Below are 6,000 nucleotides of genomic sequence, written 5' to 3'. Positions count from 1 at the left end.
TATCCATGTTGGAATAGCTATCGAAATCTGAGGGACTCGAACTGGTTGAGGGATTCATCTCGTACGATCAGATGAAGGATTTTCGATAAAAAATAGATTATAGGATGTAGATTAGTACCCTGCAATACATAATTTACATATGCATATATAATACTAAAATCCCATAAGTTACGGAGGAATCTACGGAAACTGTCAGGCAAAGGTAACAATAACAGATACGCTAAGATATGAATTTATCTATACACTGTCTATGCGATAGAGGCAGTAAGATGTGTCTAGACTTTAAGGATGATAAGCAAATAATTTTCGACACTAATGATAAGCAAAACTTTTGACATGCAGACACGGTCGAAGTCCAGACTCACTAATGTATCCTAACGACTTATCAGTTATACACACTAATGCAAGACCTGGTTCGCTAAGACCACCGCTCTGATACCAACTGAAATGACCCGTCCTAATCCATCCGAACGAAGTCCATATCGATTATAAACGATTCACAACAGTTGATTACATCGCGAGGTACTTGACCTCTATATGATACATTTTACAAACATTGCATTCGTTTTTGAAAAGACAATCTTTCATTACATCAAAAGTTGACGGCATGCATACCATTTCATAATATATCTAACTATAATTGACTTAATAATAATCTTGATGAACTCAACGACTCGAATGCAACGTCTTTTGAAATATGCCATGAATGACTCCAAGTAATATCTTTAAAATGAGCAAATGCATAGCAGAAGATTTCTTTCATACCTGAGAATAAACATGCTTTAAAGTGTCAACCAAAAGGTTGGTGAGTTCATTAGTTTAACATAAATAATCATTTCCATCATTTTAATAGACCACAAGATTTTTATTTCTCATAAATATACGTCCCATGCATAGAGACAAAAATATCATTCATATGGATTGAACACCTGGTAACCGACATTAACAAGATGCATATAATAATATCCCCTATCATTCCAGGAAATCCTTCGGACATGATAAAACAACATCGAAGTACTAAAGCATCCGGTACTTTGGATGGGGTTCGTTAGGCCCAATAGATCTATCTTTAGGATTCGCGTCAATTAGTAGATCGGTTTACTAATTCTTAGGTTACCAAGCAAAAGGGGCATATTCGGCTTCGATCATTCACTCATATAATGTAGTTTCAATTACTTGTGTCTATTTCGTAAAATATTTATAAAAATTGCGCATGTATTCTCAGCCCAAAAATATAAAGGGTAAAAAGGCAAATGAAACTCACCTAATGTATTTTGTAGTAAAAATACATATGACTATATTCAACAATGCAGGGTTGGCCTCGGATTCACGAACCTATATTATTCATATTTATATTAAAACATATAATCGTAATCGAACAAATTCATATATATTATTATTATTATTATTACAGATATAATTTTTATATTAATAACTTATATGTTATATATATTATTTTGTATATATGTTTTAAAATGATTAAAATCTATATAGAGTTATATTAATGTATCCATATTTATATATATACTTGTTTAGTGTTATAATAATAATAAAAAATCAATGGTTTGTTATATGTAAGTATTTATATAAATAATGTTAATAGGTTTTATATATTTAGTTATGTAAAATATTAATATAATTAGAATATATGTAATAAGTATATTTTATGCACAGAATATTCATTTGTTTTAAAAAAGTAGTTTTGATAAAAATAATGATTTACTAATAATAATAATAACACTAATATTTATCTTAATAACTAAAATGATAATATTACTACTAATAATAATAATAATGTTAATCATGATAATATTAAAAAATTTAATTGATAATACTAGTAATAATAATAATAGTATCATACTTTACATTAATAATAACAATAATCCTATAATTAATAATAACAATAAACATAATGATAGTAAATAATTATAATAATAATTAATAATAATAATAATAATAATAATAATAATAATAATAATAAAAATAAAAAGATGTGACTACCTCAAAAAAATCGGCCTAAAAAGAATACAGCCCCTCCAGGGACTCGAACCCCCGACCTCTCGAAACCCGCTAACATTCCTAACCATCCTTATGTTTCTATTATTCTGATATTATACCCCGAAAATAAAACATATATCTTACATCTATCTGTTCTCGGTTCTCCTTCTTCTTCTTTAAATTTTTCATCGGCCAACCAGGATTCAGTTCATCTGAAAACGATTTTTAATACATCAACATAAAAACAAGAAATCAATATTCATGATTGTATTAACATAAAAATAAAATAAAAATAAAAATAAAAATAAAAAATAAAAAAAAAAACCTACTGCAGTAGCGACTACATAAACAAGAAAAAAATGGGTTTTCGATTTTTAAACGTTTTGGACGAAATTTAGTATACAAATTGTGTTTCTAAACTCTCCTAAAAACTTTCCAATCCATCAATTGATTCGAAAACCTTAAAACAAATTCGAATTCCTTGAAGAACAAATTAGTTGACTTTTTTTTATTAAAAATTTGACTTGAAAATTAGAGCTAGATAATGAAAGTTGGAACTTGAGATTTTTAAAATAGTTTAAGCAAAAGTTTTCTAACAAAACTGCAGTAATACATTTTGATGTTTGTTACAAAATCGTGCTAATTGAAAAATGAGAAAGAAGCAGGGCAGTCGAGTGGGTTTTCTCAGGTTTTTATTTTAATTTTGACAATTTAAAAGTGGTTAAAGATAATTGAGATTGTGGATTGATAAAATAGGTCGACGGGTATCATTTACATTGAATTTGATCAAGTTTTGTGGTATAATCTGGTCGACTCAATTTTTCAAAGTATACAGAAATAAATTACGAAGAAAAAAAAAAGCTGAGGTAGATTACCAACTGATTTGGATCCTTATTGTGAGTGTAATTCGATTTGTGAACCAATTTAGGGATAACGACAGCAATCAAATACAGTTCTGATTAAGATGTTCCACTGAATCAAATATAAATCGTTCATATATTATTTATATTTATTATTAATAGTTAATAATTATAATTACATTAATAATAATCTGAATACAATTAATAATAATAATAATATGATAAATAATAATAAAAGTTATAATAATGATAAGTTATAATAACATTTTAATAATAGTATCATTATTGATAATTATAATAATAATACTAATTATATTATTATTGATAATAATATTAGTAATGATAATATTTGTATATCAAATTTTAGATATATGTATAAATTATTTTAATAAGAATATTAATAGCACTAGTATTAACTATATTTTAACTTATAATTCAAATTTAATATTTTAATATCACAATTTATTAATTATATCCTATTTATAATATATATTATATATTATATGGTAATATATTTTAAATATTTAATATTTATAATTTTTTTATAAATGTTACAATGTAATAGTTATTAGTAAGAGTCTTTTATACATATGTCTATATATATTCACAATAATAATATATATCTATTTATATATGATCATTTTAATAATAACCTACTGAGTTTATTTGTTAATTCACATTTTTAATTCTAGTTGATTAAAATATATTTTAGTAATTCAAAATATTATATACACTTATAATTATATATATATATATATATATATATATATATATATATATATATATATATATATATATATATATATATATATTAAGATTAAGTTTAAATTTAGTCGTAAATTCCCGGGTCATCACATGTTAGGCCCAATAGATCTATCTTTAGGATTCGCCTCAATTAGGGTGTCTGTTCCCTAATTCTTAGATTACCAGACTAAAAAGGGTGATATTCGATTCGATAATCCAATCATAGAATGTAGTTTCGAATACTTGTGTCTATTTCATAAAACATTTATAAAAGCAGCGCATGTATTCTCAGTCCCAAAAATATATATTGCAAAAGCATTAAAAAGGGAGCAAATGAAACTCACAATACTGTATTTTGTAGTAAAAATACATATGACGACATTGAACAAATGCAAGGTTGGTCTCGGATTCATGAACCTATATTAAGTATATATATTCATATATTGGTCAATATCTGTCTAACAATTTAGGTCAGGTCATAGTGTATCACAATCCTAATGCTCGAGATTATTATTCAAAAGTCAACAAAAGTCATTTTGACCCAAAATGGCTTCCAAAATTTATACATATCTATTATATAACTTAAATATAGTCGTTTTATATATATAAAATATATTTATCAGATTGTATTAGAGTAAATAATACAAGTCATTTATTAATAAAAATTTTATATTACAAATTATATATGATAAAATATACTTCTATATATCTTAAGTAATAAAATTTATAAAGCTCACTTAATATCATAAAAATATAGTGGTATGTATTATAAATGTAATTATATTACGTGTGATAAAAATATCTTTGTATCACATATTTATTTGATAAAATAATATTAATAATAATAATGAGTAAAAGTTGTATTATTTTGTGATAATAATAATATTAATTATAATAATAACAATATTTATATTTACTAATGATAATAATAATTTTGAGAATTAATAATAATCTTTTATAATAATACAAATGTTATAATAATAATAATATCTTATCTTAATATTATTTACCATATATATAATTATTATAATAAGAATAGTAATAATAATGTTTTATAAAAATAATCCTATCAAAATAATAATTTTAATAATAACCCTAATATGATATTGATAATAAAAATGATATTTTTATTAGAATTGATAATTTTAACAAACATGATAATTTTAATATTAGTGATACTTTTAATAATAATAATAATAATGATAAAAATAATAAAATAATAGTTTTTATAAAAATGTTATCTTTTAATAATAACTATAGTAATAATAATAACAATAACAATTTTAATGATAATACCTATATTGATAACGATAATGGTAATAATAATAATAATCAGATAATAATAACGACGATAATAACGACGACGTAATAATAATAATAATCATTTTTAATAATAATACTAAGATTAATGATAATTCAGTTGACTATATCTTTAAATCCGTTCATCGAAATCACACGACTTCTAAATGAAAAGTTAATAATTTTTCGACAGCTTTCCAACGACATGCACATCATATACCTTATATCAGTATTATATGTATTGAATTCATGATTCAACATACACTATATAACGATGAAATTAAATATACAAGCATGCATAATCAAATATACTCGAGCACTAGTCAGGGATACACTATTAATCTATAAAAGTTAAGTTATGAGTGCTCACGTATCAATATTGAGATTCAATATTGCAGGAAAGTACGTAGACGCAACGGAAATTGTAAACACTAGGTTTGACCTCAAGAACAAAACCCATGAACCATACCCATAACCTCCATAGCTATAACCCATAATTTCCTTAGCTCTATCCCGCTCGAAAAACCCGTTTGAAATAATTCACTCAGGACCTCGTCGTAGTATTTTATGTATACTACATAATAATAATACTAATAATACTAATTTTAATAAGATTAATAATATTATTAATCTTAATAATAATAATATAAATAATAAATATCTGAGGGAGTAAAATATCGGTGTATGTGTGTGTGTGTGTGTGTGTGTGTTGATGTCCGAAATTGATCGAGTTATAAAGATGTTTGCTGAGGCTGAACCCCATGCGATCGCATGGGTTCTATGCCTTTCAACCATGCGATCTCATGGACAACTGGCACCAGCTCATCTGCTTTTGTTTTAAGCTGCCGACAATTTTATTTAATATATAATATATATATTTATTTATTTAATTTATATAATTAATTATATATTATATAATATTCACGTATATAGTTAATTGTAACTTTAGTTCCGATGACCCGTACGTTATCACTCGACTTAAGTCCCGATTCTGGTTTCTCGAACGCATTATCGTATGCTTAGAAAACTTGCACTTTACGTTATGCGACGTGTACCTTTATTAATAATTAGATTTAATCATCGATAGACTATATTACCC

Source organism: Rutidosis leptorrhynchoides, chromosome 2, assembly GCF_046630445.1.
Source record: "Rutidosis leptorrhynchoides isolate AG116_Rl617_1_P2 chromosome 2, CSIRO_AGI_Rlap_v1, whole genome shotgun sequence".
In the NCBI taxonomy this organism is placed as follows: domain Eukaryota; kingdom Viridiplantae; phylum Streptophyta; class Magnoliopsida; order Asterales; family Asteraceae; genus Rutidosis; species Rutidosis leptorrhynchoides.
Note: the sequence above shows the minus strand (reverse complement) of the source record.